Source organism: Acinonyx jubatus, chromosome A2 (genome assembly GCF_027475565.1).
Source record: "Acinonyx jubatus isolate Ajub_Pintada_27869175 chromosome A2, VMU_Ajub_asm_v1.0, whole genome shotgun sequence".
In the NCBI taxonomy this organism is placed as follows: Eukaryota; Metazoa; Chordata; class Mammalia; order Carnivora; family Felidae; genus Acinonyx; species Acinonyx jubatus.
In genome coordinates, this window is record NC_069383.1 from 142,561,248 (window position 1) to 142,589,227 (window position 27,980).

General features: G+C 42.7%; 2 long non-coding RNA genes across 3 annotated transcripts in view; one reads left to right on the forward strand and one right to left on the reverse strand.

Moving 5' to 3' along the window:
• LOC128314894 (uncharacterized) overlaps window positions 1-27,980 on the forward strand; it is a 206,200-nt gene that overhangs the window by 134,468 nt on the left and 43,752 nt on the right. The window lies entirely within an intron of this gene.
• LOC128314895 (uncharacterized) lies at window positions 954-27,878 on the reverse strand. Of its 2 annotated transcripts, XR_008297118.1 has the most exons (3): window positions 27,566-27,878; window positions 7,548-7,680; window positions 954-1,909 (listed from the first exon to the last, which is right to left on the reverse strand). It is a non-coding gene; the product is annotated as an uncharacterized LOC128314895 (long non-coding RNA). The 2 variants fall into 2 exon arrangements; XR_008297117.1 differs by lacking the exon at window positions 7,548-7,680.

Consider the following 27,980-nt stretch of genomic DNA (forward strand, 5'->3'; position numbering starts at 1 on the left):
CATGTGTGTGTGTGTATGTGTGTGTGTATAGGGGTCAACAGAGCACCATATCCTTTTTATTGCTTAGGGTTCCTGAGATTCTGCTCCTGGTGCAATGTCTGTGGCCAACATCACAACTGCCGCCCCAATCAATGATAAATTCCACCTATGAGGGCCTATCCAAGCCAGGCGCTTTGCACACATTATTTCTGCACACGTCCTCACAAGCCGCCAGGTGATGTAGACTGTAAAATCCCAACTCACAGCTAAGGAACATGAGGTCTGTGGTCCCCCTCAGCTGTGGGGCTGGAATTCACACCCTGTGTTGCTAGACACTAAAGCCTGGCTCCATCTAGGGCACCAGGACTGGATGACAATCGGGTTTACTGAATTCTTTGATGGGAAAGAAGTGAAGAGGACCCCCTGCAGGGAAACCTTGAAGGGGGAGAGGTATTTGGATTGGGAAACCGGGGATAAAACACCATTGTTTTATTTATTCCACATTTGAGTCCCATAACTGGGCCAGTTGGTTTGGGCGTTCCTTCTTCAACAGTAGCTGAACTGCCTCGAGTACATGATAGGGAAAGAGGAAGGGGGGTGGTGGCAAGTCCTCTTTGGCCTCTCAAATCAGAGAAATATGGTTTTCTCTGACTCACACAGACAGGTTCCTGGGGCTATCTGGGGATGGAGCCTCCAGGCAGGCTGATTTGAACTGCTTCCAAACGGATATCATGCTTCAAAGAGTGGCCCCTGTGGGGCAGAAGCTGAACCTGAGCTCGGGAGGGGACAAGAGGGCTGGAATTCAGGCAGCCCTCCCCTCCCCCAGGCCCTGGAGGGTTTGTTTAACCCCTCAGGGGTGCTGTGTGCCTTCCTTGTCAAGGTGGTTTGTGGCTTAGTGAAGCGATATTTATAGAGTGCTCTGTGATTCTTGGGCGAACATTCGTTTTATAAATGAATGATCAAATTTATTAGCAATGAGTAACTAACCCGTCTACATTTATTTTGTTGATAATACAAATTTACAAGGTTTTAATTGCCAGTTTTAAAACCCCAAAAACCCATACATAAATACATGGGTAATAAAATATCTTCTCACTGTGCCCTTGACTTCTGTAGTTACATGAGGGCTTATGAGGAGGGTCTTGAAGGAGGTTTCACATGTAATCACAAAACTTGCCATAAAAGGATGAAGGGCCAGAAGCAGTCTAATTTAAACCTGGTTGGTGGTAACTTCATGTGTTTTAACCAGAATTCTCCTACCTATAACTATTATTAATAAATTTCCTTGTAATGCTTATTAACATAAATAATGATCTCCCTTGATTTCTCTTGTTATCTCATGGAATGCCCTACAGTGTTGCAGCTTGGAGTTTGGTTCCCAGACAGCAGCATGGGTATCACCTGGTAGCTTCTTAGAAATACAGGATGTCAGGCCTCGTCCCAGACTTACTGAGTCTGAATCCGCATCATAACAAGATCCCAGGTGATTTGTGTACACATCAAAATTTGCTATCTGCTGCATTGAAGTGGTTATATCCTCTCCCATTTCACAGTCAAGGACACTGAGTTTCAGAGAAGTCCAGCCCCACAGCCAAGCTGGATTTGAATCCAGTCTGTTGTAGTCTACTGAGCCGTCAGCCAGATGCTGCAGGTGCACAGTGTCCACACAAGAGTCCAGAAGCGTGGACTTGCAAGGACAGTGATGACAATCCTGGGCCCCCAAGGTAGTGACTTCACTCGGCACTGGTCCATGGGTTGTATACTCAGCTGCTTGTACCTTCATCCTTTAGACCTGCTGTGGGAGAAGCTTGTGATGTCCAATCTCTGCACAGCGCACCTCAGGGAGACCGAGGGATATCTTAGAGTTGTGACCAAGGGTGGTCTCAGGTAACATTCTCCTTCAGTGGCAGAAATGATGGTCGACTTGTTGCTTAAAAAAACAACAACAACAAAACAACCTATTTTAGAACAGTGATATGAATCCCAGAAAGTTAGACAATGTGTGGGGCCAAAGTGAAGTGGTAAATTGATCATATTCATTAATAGCAATTTAATAAATATTTATTGAGTGTTTACTGTGTGTCAGGCACTATCCTGAATGCTGAGAGTAAAGGAAAGGTACAAAGAGGAAGGAAGTTTAACAAGTAAGATGATTTGTACCTTCCCTGTATCTCTCCACCAGACCCAAAAGGAAGTCAGATCAGTTCTCTGCCTTAATATAGAGCTGATTAATGCAATTGTCAATTAGAGGGGAATTCTTTCCCCTCACTATTTCCCTCTGTTATGAGCTCACTATTTCCCTCTGTTATGGTGGCCTTCACTTAATCTGCTCTCACTCTGAATGTATGTACTTAATCTAAGACAAGAGGTCTCCATTTATGAGACTGAGCATTTTTGATGTCAGCCGAGGTCATATTGTAAATATGAAGAGATACTAGAGTACATGGCCCATATTGGGCATCCCTCAAGGAACCCCCAGACTCACTTTGCCTACCTGTTAAGTGGGTAGGTAAATATCCCCTGTAGTGATGCAAAAAGATATGCGACTTGGGTGACCAGAAAATATGTGGATGCTTCAGGAAATAAACTGGCCTGCATATTCTCCAAGAACTGTAAGAACGTCTGCAAAGCTGCAGTTGCATTGCAGTAATGGAGAGGAGAGCAAACTGACCTGGTGTTGGAAAGGAAGGAAAGATCTAGATCATGAAGTTTACGTGGTCCATCCATGAGCTATTGACAGCTGAGCCTCTGCATTCTGAACACTCTGGTAGAATGCTTTTAAAACAACCGTCTCCTTCTGCACCTTATTGAAATCATTCAGGGTGCCTTCTGAGACTGGGGCCTTCTAAATTTATGACCTGTCATCTGAAACTTTTCCCTAAGGGCAAAGTTATTCTGCAAGGAATGCCCTCATTGAGTGCCATTTTCAAAGAGTTGCATGGAGGCTGGGGGAGGAGAGACTCACTTTTCCAATGGAACCACAAACAATGGGACTTAAATGGGCCAAACCTCATCCAAAGCTCTGAAAACTACCCCTGGAGGCTCTCTGAGGAGTGGGGCAAACAGACAAAGACCCTTCACAATTGCTCTTTGTTTCTAATTTTATTAGAAATTATTTTAGGATTATTGAATGAATAGGCATTTAGGGATTTAATTTCATCTTTCTGGGTGTCCTCTTATTAGATTCCTGGAGCCTAAACCAAACCCAGGCCACCCAATAAACAAAATTTGGATGTCTGGGTCACTACCTGGCTCTGTCCTTCCACAGATTCAAAACATAATTATGGGGCAGCATTAGTTGAGGGATTTGAAAATGGGCAAAGTCCCAATGAGATCCCTGCCCTAAAGGTATCTTGGATAAGGCAATTGATGACAAATATCAGGCTCAGATGGTGAGACTGGACCGTGTCCCATGGTTCAAACACGGAGATCTGGTCTACTCTTATGTTTGGGGTATTCCTTCTACGTGTACATAGATTTCGTGGAAAAGGTAGATACAAAAAAAGGTATATCTATGAATATGGTTTAGAATTTCCAACCCTACAGAGTGAAGGGATATTTGGTGTGTGTGTGTGTGTGTGTGTGTGTGTGTGTGTGTGTGTGTGTTTTCTGTAGTACTGACAAGGCAAACATTGTCCCCATTCTCAAAAGAACTTATACCACATTAGAGAAGTGGCATAACAACAAAAAGTAAAATAACAATGTGAAATGTAATTACTAGGAAATGACTACAGTACTGTTTTCATTGATGTTTCCTTTTTTACAAAAATTGCAACTTCTATGTGTGTAAAACATACATTAAGTCCAAGTCTTCAGAGAAAGAGTAGGGTTAGAGAGCAGAGCATCAGGCTGACAGAAAAGGTGGGGGTTGAGTGAGTAATCCAGGAAGACCTCTCTGAGGAGGTAGCAGTTTGGTTGTGATCTGGAGAATCAGTTCTTAGTCATGAAAGGCATGGGCAGCAGACTTACAGAGAGACAATAGAACATGTGTGAAGGCCTTCAGTGGAACCAAGATCCAAATATTTTCCAAGAACTGGAAGAATGTCCACGAAGCTGCAATTACATTGCAGTAATGGAGAGGAGAGCAAACTGACCTGGTGTTGGAAAGGAAGGAAAGATATAGATCATGAAGTTCACATGGTCCACCCATGAGCTATTAACATGATCTGCCTTAAGTTTTTTTTTTTAAATTTTTTTTTTAATGTTTATTCATTTTTGAGAGACAGAGAGAGAGTATGAGCGGGAAGGGGCAGAGAGAGAGGGAGACACAGAATCTGAAGCAGGCTCCAGGCTCTGAGCTGTCAGCACAGTGCCCGATGTGGGGCTCGAACTCGCGAACTGCGAGATCATGACCTGAGCTGAAGTCGGACGCTCAACCGACTGAGCCACCCAGGTTCCCCAATCTGCCTTAAGTTTTAATAGCACCCTTCTTGTGGCTATGTGGGTAACAGAGCTTGGGGGTTGACAGAGAAGCAAAGGAGCTTTAAAAGTTGTTCAAGTAGTTGAGACCAAAAATGGCCCTGGTCCATCATGATGGAGTTGAACCGAAGCAACTCAGAATTTGCATTGGGTATTAGAGTGCACAGGATTTGTTGATTCTACTGGATACTGGTAAATTTTCAAGGATGCTACCAGGTGTTTAGTTTGAGTTCTTGAGTGGATCAGTAGACCACAATTAACTAAGATTATGGGAAAACGTGGTTTGGGGGAAAGGCAAAGTGCCAACAGAAGGCCCATTATCCTAGAGGCACGACTATGCAGGTTGCAGAAGAACCGCCCTGGTCAAGATGTTACTGTTGCTCTGTTTTGGTTCATCAGGAAAAAGCCATTCTGAGTGATTATTGATGTCTGTGGTGAGCACAGGTGGAGTATGGCCCAGTTGGATATTTGTCATCTTTACCTTATCAGATACAGGACACTGCCCAGTTTATAGGGCTCGGTCTGTTGACAAATCTGTGTTGAAGCCCTTCTCTTGCCAGGCACTGTTCTAGATGTTGTCAGGACATATCGAATGACTAGGTAGCAAGAACCAATTACAACGATTTCCTTCAAGTTTTTTTTTCCTTCAAGGTTTAATGCAGGCACCATCGATGGAGCCAAAAAGCATTCTGATTCTTTGAGAGTGGTTATGTGCACTATTCTTAGATGGTGTGCAGATGCCCGTGGCTGGGAAGACTCAGACTTCCTCTAGAGTCTGGAGTTTGATACACGTGGCAACTCCCAGTTAAATGGGGCAGACATGAAAATTTGCAACAATGGGATAAATACTCTCTCCACAAATCTTTTTCACCACTCTAATACTTGACTAAAAGTAGTCTTGATTTTTGCACTTGGAAGGTCTTAGCTGCGGACTACTAAGGGTAACACTCTTTTGATAGGAATAGGATCTCAATTCCAGAGCTCATTTCAAATATCATTGGGTCCAAGGCCAAGTGCCTTGTGTCATTGGCTGGTCAAACCATACTGAGAACGCCCATTACAAAAAGATCTTTATTGCATTTTATCTCTTTAAAACAGCAACCCTTTTTGGCAGCTGGAGCTGTGTTCTGGATGCAGTTAGTCCCTATAAAGGAGGCTCAGGTTTCTGACAGTCAATCAGGACACAGGTGGAGCCGGTCTGTCCTCCCCCCTCCCCCCTGCCCCCCCCCCACCCCCAACAGCCTCCTGGCCTAGGCTAAATGGGGATTTAGTGGACCTCCTTGGGATTTGTCAGGAAAAAAAAATCACATTTCAAGTGGGAAGAAAGTCAATCCAGAATTCAGGAAGGGAGAGGCAGCTTATAATAATAGGCTCTTACCTCTGTACTGGGCTTTACATTTCACAAAATATATACCTGATTCTATTTGGTTCCCTCTCCAAAATATCCTGCAAGTAATATATTAATTTTCTCATTTTACAGATTTGGAGGGCAAAGCTTACAAAAAGAAAGTGATTTGACCAAAGGTGTAGACTAACAAATGGGACTTCTATTCAGATTTGACTTCAAATCTGACCTTTCAGGGCAAACTTTATGGAAAGTAGAAGAGAACTAGAACTTATTGCATTTTACTTTGTGCCAAACACAGTGAGTACAGTGCTGGGGCAGAGAAAGTTAGTGTTTACAGCTGTATTTGTCTTAGCTGATACTACTCAAGGGGTGGTGTTTAAAACAAACAAACAAATATAAACCAATGACACAAGAATTGAAATTGATACTGGAATTTACATGTGGCCTCTATCATATTTAGTGAAAACGTAGGAATGATTTAGAGCAAGGGTCAGCCCATGGGGGCAAATCTACCTGTTTTTGTAAATTACAGCTGGTGGAAACATAGCCTCGCCTATTCATTTGGGTGCATCTAAACCACCTTTGTACTGCCGTGATGGTACTAACTAGCTGCAAAAGAAACCCTCACAGCCTCACATGTTTACTATGTAGCCTTTACAGAAAAAAAAAATTGCCGACCCCTGATTTAGAAGACTTTTTTCATCTTGACTTCTCATCATAAACTCATTCCTTTTTTTAATGTTTATTTATTTTTGAGAGAGAGAGCATGACAGAGAGAGGGACAGAGGATCTGAAGCAGGCTCCGCACTGACAACAGAGAGCCCTGTGTGGGGCTCAAACGCACAAACCATGAGATCGTGACTTGGTCTGAAGTTGGACACTCAACCGACCCCCCCCCCCCCCAGATGCCCTGATGTACTGATTCTTCAAGGCCTTTTCAAATAGGGATTGTAGTGAAGGGTAGATTACAAACTGGCTACAAATATAAATTTAGTACTTAAAGTCCTTGGATAAGATCTCTGGGATATCCTCTGAATGTGAGGTTAGAGGTGTCTGAAGCATGGCATAAATGTCTGAGAATAGTAAAAAGAGTTTATCCACATGGTATCTGTTAGTGTCACCTTCATGGATGGAACAATGGAGCAAAGGAGTTATAGACCGAATGTGTGTGTATCCCTCCTCAAATTCATATGGGGAAATCCTAATCCACAGTGATGGAGGTGGTGCCTTTGGAAGGTGACTAGGTCAGAAGAACAGAGCTTCATGAATGGGGTCAGTGTCCTTATAAAAGAGACTTCAGAGGGGTGCCTGAGTGGCTCAGTCAATTGAGTGTCAGACTTCAGCTCAGGTCACGATCCTGTGATTTGTGGGTTCGAGCCCCACGTTGGGCTCTGTGCTGACAGCTCAGAGCCTGGAGCCTGCTTCAGATTCTGTGTCTCTGTTTCTCTCTGTCCCTCCCCTGTGTGCTCTCTCTCTCTCTCTCTCTCTCTCTCTCAAAAATAAATATTAAAAAAAATTTTTTTAAAAAGAGATTCCAGAGAACTCTCTCATCTCTCTGCCATGTGAGGACATGGCAAGAAGACCACCCTTGATGAACCAGGAAGTGGGCTCTCATCAGACACCAAATCTGCCAGCATCTTGATCTTGGATTCCCAGCCTCCAGAATTACGAGAAATGTTCGTTGTTTAAGCCACCCGGTCTATGGTATTTTGTTATGGTAGCCCAGACAGACTAAGACTGGAATGTATTATTCAGAGCTGGTTAAGTGTTTAGGAACAACCCTCATCCCTCGGTGTCCTACCTTCCTTTCTCATGTCACAGCCCAATATAAAGGGGGACCCAGGTGCTTCGTGTGTGGCTGTACCATCTTGCAGGGCCTCAGAGACCTCCACTCGATCCTTTGCATGTATCCAGCAGGATAAAGGGGAGGAAACCTGAGCAACAGGGCAGGAAATTTTAGGGGCCGTTCCTAGAAGTAACACACATCCCTTCTGCTGACATTCCGTGGGGAATTAGCCACATGTCCTCACGTGAAATTGGTGAATGCAATTTAGAAGTATGCCAAAGATGAAGGGAACAGAGACACTGCTGAAGAACTAATCAGATTCTGCCTCAGTGATCTGTAGGAGTCAAGTTAAGTGTTTTTGGTTTACATGCCCCCTACATGCTAAGGAGTCTACTTCTTCCTTCTTTCCTCCTTCTCTTCCTCTTTCCCTCCTTCCCTCTCTTCCTCCCTCCCTCCCTCCCTCCCTCCCTTCTTTCCTTCCTCCCTCCCTTCCACCCTCCTTCCCTTCCTTATTTGCTTATAGTCTTATATGTATAGTCTGGTCCTTGGTCATGATGACTACCAAAAAAAAAAAAAAAGTTAAGAACTAATCCCTGTCCTATGCTCTGTGTTCCTAAGTTTACCTAAATTGACAGAGGAAAAAATAGAAACAAATAAACGCAAGAATCCTACCCCTACTATAGCAACAGTGATGGAGAGCGGAGCTTGGACACCGGGCTTGAAGGCCGAATGGATTGAGAACATTTGGCTTATGCATGTGTGAGTTTAAAGTGGTATTTAATTAAAAAGTTGCAAGCTCATGAAACAAAGGGTTTTGTTTGGCTCTCCCTTATATAATCCCAGTTTCTAGGAAACAATAACTTGTGATTTATAGGTTCCCTTTTCACAAAAGTATGGAAGTTATATGTAGCTCATGTTTAAATGAGAAAAAAAAAATTCCCTGATGGTAACTCATTATCTGTCTGGCTAGCAAAGGACAAAGGACAAATCCTGGAACATCTTTCTTTGCCATTTTATATTTATGACACATCCTGTTGGTAAAACATTATTCTCAAGGCAGGCTCTGGAGTTTATTATTTTTTGTCTTCTCATTTCATGACTGCATCATTTTTTAAAAATGCCAGGCCAGATGGAAGCTTGCTTCCTTTAGGATCAGGGGTGGAAGAGGGACAGTGTGAAACCATGGATAATGAAGCCTGCAGCATGCTACCCACTTTTAAGGGAAGATGGTCTTGTCTCTTTACAACTCATGGGCTTTGCGTGGCCTTATTGGCGTTTATTTTAAGGAATGTTCTAGTTGGGGGTACAGATTTGTGTAGAGGCACTTGGAGCTCCTCTGAGAGTCACTTCTTACCTCTTCATGGACATTGTCCCATCTGAAGTTCTTTTTCGTGATGTTGGCCATTGTGTATTGTCTGTCCATCTCCTGCAATGAACCTCTGAAGTCTGTGGGTGGGGGTGGGGCAGGAGCCTTGTATGACTTATCCATTGCTATCTCCCTTGGTGCCTAAAACAGGGCTTGGCACATTGTGTACGCTCTTTAATATTAGGGGTGAGGGAGACGGCACGGATGAGTGAGTGAGTGCATAGTGGTAGGGATGGATGACAGGCACTCTATCCCCCCCACACTGTTGTGTCTAGAGGAGATGAGAAATGCACCCCAAGACTTCATGCCTCTCCCGGCCTGAGAGCAGTCAGCTACCGTTGATCAGGGCCCGTGGATTCGTCTTCATTAATCACTCTGGAAAATTCCCACCAGAATATTAGTGACAAAACTGTGTTCCATTGACTGAAACCCTAATGAGGGAAAGCATCAGTAAATTCTTAATTTGTCCCTCAGGGAGAAAGTACAGTGATTGTCTGTTTAGAAGCCTTAGTTACTACAATTTAATCCTAGCCTGAAGACATTTGGTCGCTTTCTTTGGAGTGTTGTGGAAGGGGAAATGTTTTCAGAAAAATATTTGTTCTTCCAGATTTCACTAATGAGAATCCCTTCTGAATAGGAACCAAGTCAATAGGATGCCTGAGAAGGAACATTTCACTACCCTCCCAGCTGCCTCTATGGATATGAGTCCACCATGGTCCTGGGAAGGACTCAGATGTGGAATGGAAATCTTTCCTTGTTCCCGTGAATTGGTGGGGCTCTGCTTGTTCTCCCCACGGTCATTCCTAGAGGCAGCGAGATGCAGGTTACCCCTAGAACTGGAATCACAGGCTCAACACAAACCAGCTGTCAGACCTGGGGCAGGATCCTAACCTTTGCTGTCAGTTTTCTCATCTAGAAAATGAGGATAATGGGAGCATGAGTCTCCTACATCGCTGAGGGAATTAGATAAGACAGCGCTCTATGAAGTGTTTAGCATAACACGCAGCACCTACTAGAAGCTTTGCCCATGCTATTTGCTATTGCCACGTTTATTATTATTCCGGCTCCATGAGGAATGCCAAGAAAGGCTGAACTTTTAATAGAATGTTATAGAAGAAGTTGAAGCATCACAGTAGTTTGAACTGGAGAAACGAGACTATCTGTAAGTCGTAGAGTTTGTCTTTTTGATCTTCTGCCCCACTTTAGACAGGACTTCAGAAAAAACACGATTTTAAGATTCTTCTTCCTGGCAAGTCTGAACACACATGGCCTATTACATCTATTACACCTAATGGCATCGCTGTAAATCCCAGCAATTAGAGTGTCATCATGGTCTAAGGAGGACAATGGATGTGCGGCATGGCAGGTCACGCCCCACATCCAGAGCACACAGCAGACATGACTAATTGATCAGGGCCCTCTTTCTGCCAAGCCTAGACTCACTCATGCATTCGAGCACATCACTCCAGAATCTCTCTGGTTAATTAGATAATGACACATATTTCCCTCCTAAATAAAGGAGGCCATACAAAGCACGGGTTCTGGTTCTGGTTGAACCACTAACCAGCTGTATGGCATTTAACTTTGTTTTTCTTCATTATAAAGCTTATGTTTTATTAAAGCTCAAATAAACATTTCCCCATCCTCTTCACGTGTACTTGGGGAGATTGACAGGAGAGAAAAGCCGACGTTTAATGGCAACTTAACCCACATGGAAATGCCCTTTAAGCTCTGGAGAGAATTGGCTGAAAATCCCACCTCATGACTCGTGGTACATCTGTTCCCCTGAGCCCCCGGGGATGTTTGTGACCATGGGGCAGGGGGGCGGGGCTCTTGTTCTCTATCCACATTTGTCTCAAAACTGCTGCTTCTACTTAACATTGTCTCATGCACACCGGCCCCCGTGGAGTGTGCTGACCTGGCTGAGGGGCCTTTCTAGGCTTTTTTCTAGATTTACCCCTCCCCCCATAGCACCCACCCTCTAGCGGGGATTTGTGAATGTAGTAAGTTTGGGCAGCCCGAGGTGGGTTTGCGTATTGGCCATCCCGGTTCTACACATCCATTTAACTACTTTACCGCTGAGGTATTTTTTCTTCCCCTCTCCTCCCCTTTTCCTTTTTATCCTTCTTTTTCTTTTTTAAAACTCACCACACTACCTCTCAGAGTTCTCTGACCCCTTCCCATATTCTCGGTGACTTATCTTCTCCCCACGTCTTTCTTGGGCACAACAGCTAAAGTCAGAATCTTTCCATTTGAAATTCAGCTCTACTACAGACCTCCCCTGTGTCTCCAGATCTTGCCTTATTGGTACCCTGTGGTAACTTGGTAGTGACAGCCCCTTCCCTCAGAAGAACTTTAATAAGTCATTAAAGTTATGTCTACATGCATTGGTGTGTGCCTACATGTTGCCTCTTAACATTCTATCCATCCTCCCATTCCTCTTCATTAATAAGGGCCCTGATTTTTAGCTGGCTCATTAACATCTGGTTAAAAAAACAAAAAACAAAAAAACCCTGCTTCCTCTAGTTTACCTTGTAGCTTATAGGAGCCAAATAACTAAACTGGGATTTAGAGAGAAGGTTTGTGTGGGATTAATGGGAGGTCTCCAAAAAAGGGAGAGAAGGTCTCCTTCTCTTCCTTCCTTTGCTCTCTGGAATGCTGACAAGATGGCTAGAACTCCAGCAGCCATCTTGTACCATGAAGAGAAGGGCCCATCTTAGGGATAATGACACGGTGTGTCTGATGACTTTGTCAAGCTGCCTAAATGCTCTAACTTCCAATTTCGTATCTGTTGAAAATAAAACTTCCACCTTGTTTAAGCTCCTTTTATTCAGGCTTTTACATCGACACGCAATTCATTATTTTCAAAACTTGCATCCTCAGGCCTCTCTCACGTTTTACTCCAAAGTACCTATGAGAAGCACTCTTCCCTCTATAGACACACACTCATTTTTATTTCTAAGCTTGAATGGGAGAAGCTGTATTCTAACACACAGATGGGTTGAATGGTAGAACAGAGATACTCTGAGGGACATAAGAATATGGGTGCTACTGACAGTCTTCTGCCCTGAGCTGAACCTCTGACCCAGGTCAAGAAGATTCAAATGGCTTCCGGAAGACAGTGGCAGGCAGGACATTCCAACGCTAATGTCAGCCTTATAAAGAAGACAAATGAATGTGGTACTGAGGAAGGCAACGAACCCCATTATTCCCACGATGGGCTCCTGGGGAAACCGCAGACAGTTTTGTGGTTCGGATGACAGACGTCACCCAAAAGTTGAGGAGTTCATATCCACTGAAGTGCACATTTAAGAATAATCAAAACATAAAACAGATGTCAATATCAAAATACTGAGTGTGTAGTCCCCAAATTAAAGTCAAACGTGAAAAATACGTTGAACTTAAAGCATGCATTCTTTTCTTTCTCAAATATTTCACTGCTTTTCCCAATGGGAAAGGGTTACAAAAATCTAAGAAATGACTGGTTTGCAGTGGAGTTTTACCACTGCATGTACCTCCACCTGGAGCCACACAGGACTTTTAGCCGTTGGCTCCTTCACCTCACCGGGAGAAACGTGGGTTATTTAAGGCCTCCTAAGAGCTGTAGTCAGTTGATTTTTTCATTCATCTGTGGATGAGGGAGATTTTGTGTGAGAGTCATTGTATGTTCCTATGGGTGGTCATATTATTCTCATTTTAAATTTGGTAAACAGTGATCATATGTTGATCGTAATGGGAAATACTGCGGTCTCAATGAATGCAAATTCTACCCTTATTTTCCAGCACTGCTTAAACACCCAAGTCCACCATGCTCTCAACCACGAGTGATTTCCACACCTCTCAGAAAACAAATCATCCTCCTGATTAAAATAACCAGATATGTGCATTTTGAAACTATCAATGCAGAGAAATGAAGAAGAAAGTAGGAAATTACCCCAAATCCTACCAAATACAGATAACTACTGTTCATAGAGGGTGAACATTTTCCTCAGACATGTGCTACAGGCCAGTGCTGGCTTATGCTTTTATTCCAGTGTTGATGAGGGCAGGAACTTTCTCTGTCTTGTTTACTGGTGCTCCCCACCATGCCTGGCGAGATATCTGGCACAGAGCAGGTATTCAAAGTACTTATTTTTGAATTTGTAATTTCACATTTACATGCTGCTGCTGCTTTTTTTTTTTTTTTTTTTTTGCCTCACATGTTGTAGATATCTTTCCAAGTCAAGAAATGCAAATCTACAACATAATTTTTTAAAGGCACATGTTTTATCGGATATTAAATATTAAGTTTTGCTCTTCGTGCCCCACGTGGGCATGTGTGTGTCTGGCTATCTTCTTAAAACATATTCCTGTGAGTAAAGGTATTTAGTCAAAGGTCACACACATTCAAAAGTCTGGCACATATTACCAAACCATCCTCCAGATGATGTGCATGGATTTTCACCCTCACCAAGTTAAAAAATGGTCTCATTGTCCCCCATCCTCCCCTAAACTGGATAGTGACATGTCTTTGCCTAGCTCATGGCTAAAAATGTTATATCAATGTTAGTTTGATTTGTATTCATGTGATAATTTGTAAGCGCGAACATCTTTTCATGTCCTCATTGCTTCTTAGTAGTTTAAATTTGTTATTTCTTTTCTCTCTCATTCCTGGTTTGAGTATTGAGCGGCCTGTCCCTCTTTTGATCATTGATTAGACTATGCGCTGGTTTATCTGTTTTCCTGGGCTTTCAAAGGATCACTTCTTGCATTTTCTACTATACCAATCCTATTTTATCTTTATGGATCCCTCCCTGTGCTTCCTTAGTTATTTTTGTAGTGTGTTATATATATTTTTTTATTTTTTAATGTTTATTTATTTTTGAGACAGAGACAGAGTGTGAGTGGGGAAGGGGCAGAGAGAGAAGGGACACAGAATATGAAGGAGCTCCAGGCTCTGAGCTGTCAGCACAGAGCCCGGTGTGGGGCTTGAACCCACAGACTGAGAGATTATGACCTGAGCCGAAGTCAGACACTCAACCGACTGAGCCACCCAGACGCCCCGCAGTGTGTTCTACTTTTGAGGAAATGCTCATCTTGCTGTTTCTACAGTTTTGTTCTAATAATGACTGTGTGTGAGGAAGGACCTTTACCTTACTCGTTTTTGCTATTTCCCTCAGAATTTGGGGTGAAATGTTCTCATTTTGTTTTCCATATGTTTTGCATTTGTGGTTTTGATGTTCTCTTTAACGTTAGAGATGTTGTAGAGATTTTTTTTAATTTTATTTTATTTTTTGTTGGACAGGGAGTTTGTTGTTAGCAGTTTTTGTTCTTTCATGTATTTTGTATTTTGTTACATGTGATTAAAGAGTGCAGCCTGTACTATTTTTTACTTTCTGGAATTTTTAAAAAAGTAATTTGGAACATTTTTATACATGCTGCCTGAGTTTACTAATATGTATTCTTGGGTGTAGGACAGAAAGTGGATATTTATCTAAATGATTACACTATTTAAATCCACTTCTGCCTCTTTTTTTTTTTTTAATGTCTTATTTATTCTGAGAGAGAGAGAGAGAGGGAGCAGTAGAAGAGGGACAGAGAGAGAGACACACACAGAATCCGAAGCAGGCTCCAGGCTCTGAGCTGTCAGCACAGAGCCCAACGTGGAGCTTGAATTTACGAACTGTGAGAACATGACTTGAGCCAAAGTTGGACACTTTATCGACTGAGCCACTCAGGTGCCCCTCCACTTCTGCCTCTTAATTTCATTTCTACTTGACCCCACCAGAGGGCTAGAGAGGTGTATGAGGTCATCTTTCCTCTTATTTTCTTGAAGTTTCTCCTTGTATTTCCAGCAATTCTTACTGTGTGTATTTTGATGCATCGGTGGTGACTTCTTTGGCTTCTATAATTTGACAGATGGTCTGTCTCTTCATGACCTCTCTGAATTGAGAAGAATATGCACTGGCTGATTTTCTTATACATCCTTGAGTATAAATGAGGAAACTGAGGACCAGAAAGTTCAAGTAAGTGATAGGAGTGCAGGGTCGCCCAGCAAACGTATGGACAAGCCAGGTGTTTCCGCCTCAAAGCCCACAGGGCCTTAACCTACTGCTATCATGCTTTCCTGGTATCTAATTCTCTGAGACACCTACCTGGTCTCTTTTCATTTCTTGAGTGACTTGCCTATTCTGCATAGATGCTTGTACAATTCTCTTGGTCATTTAAGTGCAGTAATTTTACTGAACTTTTTTTCTCAACATTGTTTGATATATATCAGTTTTTCCTAAGATCTGTCAGCCATCTCTGTACATACACAGGTCTTCCTCACATGAATATTTGTTTTATTCTAATAAAAACCATCACCTATTATTCATTTTTTGGATATAAAGTATATAACATATTAAATTATTATAGTATGTATTTAATGTGCAGAATATATATGTGTATGTGTATTGCCTTTCCCTGTATAGCTACCATTCTTCCTTTTTAACATCTTTTTAAAAATCTGGCTATTAACATTTCCAGTCTTTTTATTTCTCAGTATATTTATTTATTTTGAGAGAGGGAGAGAATCCTAGCAGGCTCGGCAGCTGTCAGCAGAGAGCCGGACTCGGGGCTGGATCCCATGAACTGTGAGATCATGACCTGGGCCAAAATCAAGAGTCAAAACACTTTAACCGGCCGAGCCACCCAGGATCCCCTTCCTTCTAACATTTCATTATTTGCTACATTTCATGTGTTTTCCAAGCCCGTTTCCTGCAGCAGTGATTGTGCTCCTTGCTTTGCATGTGGTTTTATGTCCTATAAAAGCATTACTTTTCCCTTATTTCTTTCCTAAATTTTGCTAAACCCTTATTCATCATATCATTGCATTTTCTTACCACATTTTGGCCATTTATTTCACCCACGTGCTTTAAAAATTATTTGAGAATTCAGAACAATTGTCTTTTTTTTTTTTCAGTTGAAATTCTTCTAAAACAAAACCCTTTTCTCTCCCTCTTTCCCCTGTCTGCCTGCCCTCTCTCACTCTTCACGCTGCAGCCCTTTCCTGTAGGGTACTGGGGGTGGGATGCAGCATTTTCTTGTAGGGAACATGCCAGTGTTTCTTTCTTTTTTTTTCTTTCATTCTTTTCCTTTTATTCTTGTCCCCCATTCATTAAAAAAAATTTTTTTTAATGTTTATTTATTTTTCAGAGAGAGAGACAGAGTGTGAGCAGGGGAGGGACAGAGAGAGAGGGAGACAGAATCCGAAGCAGGCTCCAGGCTCTGAACTGCCACCACAGAGCCTGATGCAAGGCTTGAACTCATGAACTGTGAGATCATGACCTCAGCCAAAGTCAAACACTTAACCGACCGAGCCACCCAGGTGCCCCTTCCCCATTCAGTTTTTAAAAGTGGGTCGCAACTCTTGTACCACGTGCGATTTGGGTTGGATGTTGTTATTCCTTCAATTTCTCAAGCAAGGCAGCCACTGCAGTTGGTAACTTCGCCTCGGTTTGATTAACCTCCCATTTTGTTCAAATGCCTGCACCAGAAACCACCTCGCTTCTTGATTGGTTTCCATCCCAAGGACTGGGTATCATTCAGATTTCAGTTTTTCCCATCTGTGGTGTGAGCAGGCTCCTGTATGGAGTCAGAGTTTCAGAGAAACCCTGCAGCTAGCCAGCATCTGATTTGGTGTGGTTACAAGCATTTTCCTCCTTTTAATAGGACTCTTTTGCTGCCAGGCATTGGTTAAAACACTTGCTGTTGCAACATTGTTACTTACTTGGCTTCTGCCGTGCCAGGCTAGAGAGACATTTACTGAGTTTACCTACTCCTCCAACTCCGCCCCTGTGACCTCAGCATATTGTTTATGGGCTGAAGAAAGGTGACCCTAGAGGGCACATTGAGGAGTTTACTCTCACGGGGTCTTCCACCGTCCCTAGTACCAAGCCTACTCTGAGACATTGGTGGATATTTTCTGAGATTCCTTGGCTTGTTTTCAACCAAATCTGTTCATTCCTTCCAGAAGGAAACAGTATGATTTCCAGAATCTTCTTTGCATGTGGTGCCAATAGTTTCATACCTAAGTGATATTTCTGGATATTTAAACTGTCACATTGGGACCATTTCTACTATTAGTGTCGATAATAATGTCTTTGTTACATTTATTTCTTTTGATTAATCTTTGTTCCACTTGGAAAGTGAAGTTGCATCATTTCTAGGCTTCCTGTACCTTTGCACCCACGTTTTCCAGAATTTTCCTCCCCTCCTGTGTAACGTTGAACTACTTCAGGTTTTCAGCATGTTTGTTTTTATCTGCCTTGTATTTTAATCACGTGTGTATTTGACTGGTGTTGCTCAAACTGTCGATGGTTAAGGACAAGTTGTTTCTTAGCTATAAAACACTGAGGACCCTTACCTTTATAAAAATACAGTAAGTATTGCATTTGTAGAAATGAATGAAGAATAAGACATAAAATGAAAACTTGAATTTTTGCTATTATTCAACAACTATCACATTATTTGCTATACAACTTTCTTTTTTTCAAGTTTATTGTTTTTGAGAGAGAGAGGAAGAGAGAGAGGGAGAGAGCATGAGCAGGGGAGAGGCAGAGACAAAGGGAGAGAGAGAATCCCAAACAGGGTCCACACTATCAACACAGAGCCCAATGTGGGGCTTGATCCCGTGAACTGTGAGATCATGACCTGAGCTGAAATCAAGAGTCAGACACCCAACAAACTGAGCCACCCAGGCACCCTTGGGCACAACTTTCTAAATGCTTCCTCTCATTTTTTCTTTCTTATTCATCATGGAGGGTCACAAACAACCCATAGGCCAAACACAGTCCATGGAGCCCCACTCTGAGTAGCTTCACTGCAAGCTGTTCAAGAGCAAGGTCAAGGTGTTGTTAATCCGTGTGTCCTCCTTAGTGCCCACTGAGCTCTATGCCCCCAAAATAGCTTCTACTGAAAAAAACTGTTGACTGTGTAAGTAAGACAATAATACAAGTAGCAAGTGCCTCTTGAGGTCAAAACTCTTAAGTTTATTCATGACCCGCCCAACTTCCTTTTGCATTGGAAAGATGCAGGTGCTATTGCTTGGATTTATGGCCGAGGCCCAGAGAAGAATGGGTCTACACACAGGAGGCCCTTTTATCCATGCTGTTTTATTTGACCCACGGCGTTTTCCCTCATATGCTGTTTCATATCTCTGCAGGGAGTACAGAGCATGGTGTGAAAGACGAGGCAGGATATTAACCGGACCAGGGCCTGGGCCAGGTGTGAGCATTCTGTCTTCTGTCCGTCACTTTATTTATCATCCTTCTCTTGAGGACTTTGTGAGGAGCCTCTGATTCCCAGTCACACAAACAGACTCTGTGCTTGAAGAGCGTGTTGTGATGAAACACTTATCGGGAGTATTACCGTCCCTGAACTAAGAAATAATGATCAAACCGATGTGTTCTGGGGTATTTCTCCCCAGGGCACTGGTTTACTAACTTGGGGAGAGGGCTGAAAAACTAGCCCCAGTCAGGGTAGCAGCTGAGCCACAAGTCAAACATCCTGGGTGGGGAAATCACAATGAATGCCATAAACAGGAGCGTCAGTCAGAGCCCAGCTCTGGTACCAAATGCCCGATGGGTCAGCAAGGGCCTGCCCTTGACTGATGGGGAAGAAAAACGGAGAGAGAGGTCTTGATAAGGTAAGGCTGCTGTGTAAAGACCACAGCAGGCTTACATTTAAGGAGCTGGGGTGATTCAGAGGAGAGAGGACTTTCAGGGGCGAAGGGCCACTTCCCAGACTCTTGACCTACACTGTCAGCCTCAGCTGTAGGTGTGCACTCTAAGTATTTTGTCTGCGGTCCTCTCTTGACTAGTTAGATCCCTCCTTTGTCATGCCAGGTGGCAGTCTCGTTTCGCATGTATTTTTCTCATATTTCTCATGATTACATTTATGGTTTCCTCATCTGTGAGGTTGCTAAGTTTTGGTCAAAGTTGTTGCTACTGTATGTGTAATGCATGGAAGAGTGTCTGGCAGAGAGTAGGCATTCAATCAACAGTTTGCCCTTGCTCCAGATTTCTGGACCGCACTATCTGGAGAAAGGCTGTCCATTGTGATCACTGCAGGGCTTCATGTTGAGTTCCTATTAACACAGAGATGAGAAGGTACAGCCCCAAAAGGGCAGAAGGGTGATTGAGCCTAAGGATAGTAAGTGACCAAATTATCCAGAATCAGTACAGAAGAGCTGATTTGTTGGTAATTTCAAAGCATTGTTATGGTTTTCTTTCCTTTGAGACAGGAAAGGGACTTTATTTCGTAAGAAGCTTCATATGAATCTTTCCAAAACTCTATAACCTGACATACGGTTTGATAAAAATCTGTTGGTTTCATGAGTGACCCTGAAGAAGCCATTCTCATGTCAACATTTCCTCCAGGGAGATATTGGGTCTGTTGCATTCAGTGAGTTTGGCTAGTTTAGAATGATTTGGTGAACTGGCACGAGGCTTAGGAAGAAATGCAACCAACTTGGAGTCTTGAAAAAACAGCCAGATGGGGGTATCATCAGGGTTGCTCGGGCTGTATTTTGAGGGAGCTTTCAACACTAGGTTTCATTTTGTAGCTGGACATGAGAGTTACCACTGTCTAGACTAGTGGTTTTCAACTGAGGACACTTTTTGCGCCCCAGGGAACATTTAGTGCTGTCTGGAGACATCCTTGATTGTCACCACTGGGAGGAGGAGGGTGATGCTACTGGCATCTAGTGGGTAAAAGCTGGGGATGCTGCCAAACATCCTACAATGCACGAGACGCCCCGTGACAGAGCTCCATCAGGTAGCTTAAGAAAACCTACTCTGCACAGATTTACAATATAAAAGGCAACTCTAGGGACGTTATTCCTAAAGGCTTTTCTCTGAAAGAGAACTTGACAGTTATCAGCTCAAAGACCCTTTGTACTCAATTCCAGCCTTTAGTGACTGCTGGATCTTTGAACTACGTCTCTGTATCTGTGCTATCTGACTTGCAGGCCCTGGATCATAAGCTCCCTCTCCACGTACAAAGCAGGTGTAGGCCAAGTTCTTTAAGTCCCCTGCCCTAAGGCTACTAACTGTTTAGCTGTTGCCAAGCCTTGCTGGCAAGCCTAGGTCTTTACAACACAAAGCACTTGAGATTGGTGCAATCAGAAGGGGGCCATAATCTGATTGGTCGCTACTGGGGGTGGGGGTGGGGTGGGGGGGTGGATGTAAGGCAGACAGTGTGGGAGGGCTCCAGGTTCAAGGTGTAAGGAGCCTGGTGGCTTCACCAGCTGACAGTGCTCAGCTACTCTCCTCACCCTCTTTGCTGCCTTTTGACATGCTCTTACCACCCAGGGATTCTATCACACTAGCTCCAGGCTACTGAGGCTTTGCTCTTGCCAACTTGCAGAGAGTTCTTGGCCTAGCAGACCAGTTGGATGAGGGCCCCTGGAGCTAGAAGGTGACTTTCATAAGGGGGCTTAGTGCTCTCCACCACCGCCTCTGGGATGTGTGCTTTAATTCTGCTCTGACTAAACCACTTCACATATGGCTAACAAAAGAAGGCTTTTGTTAACATTCACTTGTGGCCACTCTGAGCAATGACAGAGATGTCACCAAGACTTTTTTTCAACAGGATGGCTTGTGTGTTAGCTGCCTACAACTTGGAGGATGCGAGGTCGTCCCCAGGATGTGTAGACTCTTTTGTTTACACCCTGGATCTGTGAGAGGTGCAGAACCTTCTAGCAGTCCAGTTCGGCAAACACTAATGGGGCTTCTGCCACGTGGCCAGCATTCACAGATCCAGGCCAGGGCAGAGGAAAGCATGGCCAAATGCAGAATGCACAGGAGGGGAGCTCAGCTCAGCGTGGGGCAGCAAGGAAGGGGTGGAAAAGAGTTCCTGGCAAAGGATCTGAGTGGGAGGCTCAAGGGATGAGAGCAGGGAAGACTCCCCTGGTCATGAAGCGCAGAAACCATTCAGATGAGGAGGCATTTTGCCATTGACGGTAAAGAGTGAACACCCCCATTTGCTCTGTTCTTCCTTTTAGCTTCTTGCATGCTTGTCCTTCCTTCCCTCCCTCCCTCTCTTTTGCTTCACCTTCTCTCTGCTTTCCTTTGGCTACCACTTCTTGGAATTACAAGATGCCTGCCCCAGCCAAGCCCCATGCCTCCTCTTTCCCAATCCTCAGTAAAGCAAGCACTGTGGACTTAAATTGTTGAGCTTACAGCACCCACAAACTATCAAACTCAGTGCAGTGAAGTAACTATAAACGAAACAGGACAGCTACTCCATTCGGGACTTTACAATCAAGTAGTGGAGAAATACACATACGTTAAAATTATTACCAACATTATAGCACAAGATACCTATTGTGGACCAGGCCTAGATAGAGGAGACATTTTATGGCCATTATTTGAAATTGTGACACCACTCTTTAAGACGGGCCTGTTTTTATTTTAACAATGAGTTATTGGGGCTGAGACATTAGGGGTAGGAAAGAACTTGTGAGACACTAGCCCGCAACAATCTGGAATACAATATTTGGTAATAGAAATCTTTTTTTAAGATAAAAATTTAATATATTTTTCTGAAGCTTTGAGGGCTACTGTCATAAGGCAAAAGAAATTTTTGGTAATAGTTTGATAAAAATTTTGATAGGATATAATTACAAGCCCATAAATCACATATTTTGCATGTAAACATTTGGTATATCTCACCGATCTCATTGCTTAAAAAACTATATTGTAGTTCATGAGGGAAAAGAGACAAGAGATAAGGAAGAGTCATAAAGTTAAAGATCCAAAGATTGCAGGAGCTGTGGCAGATGGATGAATTTCTTCCTGTGGAATTTTCCAATATAACCATTGGGTCCCATAGGCAGTGTTTGCCTTGAAATTGGACTTGGAGGAGGTGGAAACATCTTGTATAGTGTCTATCGGCTGTTCCTATTGTTATGAATTACCCCATTTATTAATTATTATTAACTGTGATTTGGTGAATGTTACATAACTTTCTGAACCTTGTCCCCTTATTTAAAAGAAATATACTTTAAAATAATGACAACCTTTTTTTAATTTTGAGAGAGGAGTGAGAGAGAGAGTGTGTGAGCTGGGGAGAGGGACAGAGGGAGAGAGAGAGAATCTCAAGCAGGCTCCACACTCAGCATGGAGCCCAATGTGGGGCTCAATCCCAGGATCCTGGGATCATGACCTGAGCTGAAATCAAAAGTCAGACGCTCAACCGACTGAACCACCCAATGATGACCTTTGGATTCGTTGTAAAGATTTGCTGTAAATAGACATACAAATGCTTAGCACAGTGCCTGCCATGGAGTAAGTTCTCAAAAAGTATAGGTATTACTACTGAAGTTTGCCTATTTATGGCTTGCCCAAGCCAAGAGAATCCATGCAGTGGATTCTTTTTTTTTTTTTTTTTTCCAGGAAGGTAAAAGTCATAAAATTCCAAGTTACACTTAAGTATGGATTTGAGACCCCAGTCGTTAATATTGATGTCTTGATGTCTACATCCCTCCTTCTTCCACTTGCCCTTCATGACCCTCCCACTCCCATAGCTTTGCTGTGTTTTCTGAATGTTAGGTTATGAAAGCATTTTGTTGCTGTTGTTTTTTTTTGGTGATATGGAATCCCCCCTTTTTTTTCCAAATACAGTTGCAAGCAGGGGGCTCATGTATAAAATAGACTAACGCAGATCTGCTGTCTTTGAAATGGGGTGAGTGTCTGCTACTGTTTCCTCCTCATTTTGATATATTTCTTTCTCCGTTCTGGGAAACCTGGAGGTGTTTCCAAAGGAAACTTAGGATTTCACTGAATGTGCCTTAAGAACCACTCATCCAGTAGAAACTATGCATGCTTTGAAAAGATCATCTTGATCTGAAGTGCTAATATTAATAAAGTGAAATCTTTGACATAGGACAAAAAGAACCACTCAGCTCTATGAATGAGATACTAGTATTAGTTCTGAGATCCCCTGTAGAAATAGTCCTGGCTTAGCTGGGAGTGGGGGAAGGGAGGGAGAAAGGATGGATTTCCCATGGTCCTCCCGCTCCCCATACACCATGCATGAGATAAATTTCCCTGGCCAGTATCTGGCTGTTTAGGACTCCAAACATCTATGTGGAACCGGAGCATGTAATTGAGTCACCACATATCTCCAAATATTTTGATATTTTGGTAATTTGCCATCTCCCCAATTGTCTAGCCATCCAACCCGCCTTTCCAACTACACAGCACAGTTTCCATCACCATGCCCTTGTGCTGAAGGTTTCCTCCTCCTGGAATAATACCCATCCTTCCATTTCGGGCTCTCTGACTCACCCCTCCTCCAATGCCTTCTCCATGAGCTCTTCCCCAATTTCTGGGGCCAGATTTTGTGTCTTTTGTGTGTTTGTTCATTTCTGCCTCCCCCACATTCTTCTATCTCCCTCACATTCCTATCTTGCCTGGGGCAGTGTCTTGCACAGAACACACAGGGAAATGCTCACTGAATTAAACTGAGTAAATGCTATGTTGATCAAATCTTGGGTCAGCCGCCTGCGTTTTTCATCTGGCATTGCTTAATTAGCTTTTTCTACAAAGTCAAACCAGGGAAGGACCTTTCCCAAAGAAAAGCCAGAGCTTTTCTTTCCTAATTCTTCCCTTTGGGTGTCCAGTGGAGACTGGGCAAGATATAATCATCCAGTTTCCTTCTTCAACAGCCCAGTTTTATTCAGCTTGATCCTAAACATCAGCTAGAGGCTGTACAATTCCTTTTTGAGTGAGACCATTTTCATCTTGGTTCTCAGTGATTATAATGAACTATTGACCATCTGTTTGTTCCTAAAAAGTTAAGCTAGCTAGTTTGGGTGATCTTATCTATTCACGATATGGCAGATCTTAAGCCTGGTATTTCCTGTGCAAATGCTTTATTTTGGATATTTCAGCACCTCTTGCCTGCGTGATTGCAGAGCTGAGGGAGAACTGTTGTTTCAATCAAGGACAATGCTCAACAAAACTATTTCAGTGGGATAAATTCTGTATACAATTTGTTGAGACATATATTGCATACAATGCTGAGCATTAAGGCAAATGGAAAAATAAATACCATATTCTAATGAGGGAGGCAGAACCCCTGTCCTCAAGTAGCTAATCAAACACAAGGCAAGAAATGCTGGCACGCGATTAACTAGAAACATCCCTTTGTTGTTTATATGCAGTTTTGTGTTAGGAATTTATGGCGTCTTACAAAAAAAAAACATGCGATGCTGGGGGGGAGGGGGGGGGGAACATGAATAAGACAAAAACATGAATAAGAAAGACCAGGGAAATAGAAAACAAAGTCAACTGGAGCCCACATCGAGGCCTGTTCATGAAATATACCCCCTGGAAACTACAGGAAAGCAAGGCCATCTCTGTGGCCCACCGAAGGTATACCCAGTGAGTGGCATCTAGTAGACAGACAAGTAAACACGAGATGTGAAAGGCACATTTTCCACAACAAAACCACATTTGGAGAATCCAGAATTTGAGGCCACCTTCTCTAGACCAGACTTTACCCAAAAATTGGAAGCTGAAGACCCTGCTGCCATATCTTTCCACCTGGGGTGATTGTGTTTTGTTTGAAGAAGGGAGATGGGAGATATGTATTACAGTCTTATTGTACTACTCTAGTGGCTATGAACTTTCTAAAACATTTCTCTTGAATTACATCGTTGTTACATTTTATCTTGGAAGATAGGGCTTTCCCCCCCTTGTTTATAATTTTCATATTTCCAACCGAAGGCACATAGAGAGCAGGAAACAGATATTGTATGTCTTTGTAAGTTTCTTTGTTTCTTGAGCATAGAGTACAATACCTTGGGTGTAGTGGGCCCTTAATGACATTTGAAATTTTTATTTTATTGGACGTCAACAAGTGCTAACTCAGTTTGAGATAGGACTCTACTGTACAAACACAGATGATTTGTGACAAGGTTTCATTTACATATTAACAGCAGTGGAGTTTAGAAAGCCAGAGTGGTGGGGCGCCTGAATGGCTCAATTGATTAAGCATCCGACTTCGGCTCCGGTCATGATCTCGTGGTCCGTGAGTTTGAGCCCCACGTCGGGCTCTGTACTGACAGCTCAGCCTGGAGCCCGTTTCGGATTCTGTGTCTCCCTCTCTTTCTGCCCCTCCCCCACTCACGCTCTGTCTTTCTCTCTCAAATATTAAAAAACACTTAAAAATTTTAAAAAAAAAAGAAGAAAGAAAGCCAAGGTATAGAAAAGATATGTCACTGTGCATGTGTGTCTGCCTTACCATTCCGTCAACCAAAGTTCATTCTTCAGCAACATGATTCAGACTTTTGTGATACCAAATTTGGAGTAGGAATAGAGGAAATTAAGATATGAGCATCAGGAGGAAAGAGGGTCTGATGTAAAAGGCAAGGACTAAGGGCTCTGGGACATTGGATGCAGCTTTTGATGGAGAATATTGATGGAAAGAGAAAGAAACTTTCAAGTATCCATGGGGCAAAAATGAACAGAAGAAATAGGATGATTTTTAAAGAAATATCATGAATGATAAATTATGTCTTTAAAAAATGTTCTTTAAGAGAGACAAGTCAAATTAGATATACATTTTAAACATTGTCATTAATTTTGGCTCCTGTAGCATGTTTATTTGAACATGCTAGACTAGGATTTGAATCAGACTAGGATTGCATCTCATGTGGGAACCAGCTAAGTTACAAAAAAGTGATATATTTTTACTTCAATACAGGTACTCTTGGTTATATCAGTCATAATGAGAGAATTAGGAAATCATGTGGCCAGGAAGGAGTGGAACAGAGCAAAACTCTTTATGCACTACCCCAGTTTCTTTGAAAGACTAACTTGAAAGCCTAAAAGTAGTAAATTTCATTAGTCAGTTAATTCAAAGAGCAATGAGAGAGTATTTTCATCTAGTAAATGAGCAAATGTTTTGAGAAGTATCCGTATGTATGAAACGAATTCTGTTATGAGTTTTTAATCCCCAAACTCCAAACATTAAAAACCCATACATAACTGGTGAGATTATAAATTGAATCAGGGGCACCTGGGTGGCTCAGTTGGTTGAGCGCCCAGCTCTTGATTTTGGCTCAGGTCATGATCCCACGTTATGGGATAGAACCCTGCATTGGCCTCCAGGCTGAGTATGGAGCCTGCTTGGGATTCTTTGTCTCTCCCTCTGCTCCTCGCCCCTGCTTGCATTTTTTCTCTCTCCCTCTCTCTCTAAATTAAAAAAAAAAAAAAAAGTGTGCTGTTTAATTTCAGCAAATTTGTGAGTTTTCCAGTTTTTCTGTTACTGATTTCTAACTTCTCCCTCTGCCCCTCTCCCCGATCACATGTGTGCTCTCTATCTCTCTCAAATAATAAATAAATAAAATCAGAGCTTCTGGAAAATAATATGGCAATGTATATCAAGAGTTTTAAAAGTATTTGTACCTTTTGGCGGAATAATTATTCTAAAGCAGTAATAAAAAATGGAGTCAGAATATGGAATATTATATACTCATTAACATAGATTTTAATGAATATGTGAAGAAAGTAAATATCCATATATATAAAATGACTTCACTTTAAAAACTTGCATACTAATACACCCACATGACAAAAGGCTATGAGTAAATGCTCCAAATACCAGATTTTGGGATTATGGGTGAGTGGTTTTCTTGTTGTGGTTTTCCTGTTTTTTTTTTTTCTTTTAAAAATAAAATCTATATGGATGGGTATGGCTTTAATAATGTGACAAAAATAGACATTTTGGGAAAAAACTAGTTCATCACCTAGGCCAATCTCATTCATTTTGCCTAACAAAGGATTCTGTTAAAATTTCAACCAAAAAAAAAGTTAACATGCAGACCTATCAAATAGATTTGTCACTGTCTCTTCACAGAAGGAAATTCTGTTTCAAATTCATCCTTAGCCCAAAGCAGCTAATTTGATTTTATCAGTCATCAGCAAAGCCCTTACAGTAAATAATTTATGCATTTTTGTAGCTCCATCCCTACAGGGCAAGGTTCAGAATTTAATGGAAACCATCACACTGTTAGATTGCTACAGCTCATCTAAGAGCCTGAAGCCTGAAGTATTGAGCGGTCACCTAGAGCATGTTCATTTGATCTGACAGCATTAGAGAGGAATACAGGCGCGGAAACAAGGCAGGGGGATCCCACTGTGCACACGTCTGCCCTGGGACAGAAGAGTTGGAGAAGAGATGCACGGATGCCAGTGGCAAAAGCAGGTGCAAAGATGATTCTCCAGCAGATGCCCGTGGATGGGACATTTTCATAAAACGCTGAGGAATTGTCAGCCCCAAAGTACCTCTCCCGCAAGACCTGCCCAGCTCAGCCCCCTTCTCCTGGGCATCTGCTGTCGCAACGACCCCTCCTATATCTGTTTCTCATTAACAGTCCCTCATCTCTGGCCTATCTAAAATCATGCCTGAGGGGTCCTGGGGTGGCTCAGTCGGTTGAGCGTCTGACTGAGGCTCAGGTCATGATCTCGCGGTTTGTGAGTTCGGGCCCCACGTCGGGCTCTGTGCTGACAGCTCGGAGCCTGCAGCCTTCTTCGAATTCTGTGTCTCCCCCTCTCTCTCTGCCCCTCCTTGCTCATACTCTGCCTCTCTCTGTCTCTCAAAAATAAATAAATGTTAAAAAATTTTTAAATCATACCTGTGCTTGTCTTCTGTGGCTTTTCACTTCGCTTTCTTTCTGTTGCTTGGCGTGAGAGCTGAATTTAATTTGTTCATCGTTAAAGGCCTTTTCATCACTAGATTTCTTGGGAAGTTCTGACACTTGTTTATTCCCCTGACAAATCAGTTTTGAGGATGAATCGGATGTGGCTTGTCAGACGCTTTGAAAACAAATCTCCTGGCAGTGAGGGAGTTGCTACGAAGGGTGTTCCTGGCTTTGTTTCAGTACCCAGTTTCGGAGACAGGTAGAGAAGGAGGAGCCGTTTTATTTTTAGAAATATCATCTCAGCTTCATGTCTGTTGGTGAGAGCAACAGTGGTAAACACAGTGCAGGGATGCCTTCAGAGATACAAGGGCTACAGGGATTCAGGCGATGGTCTGTGTTACGAGAGATT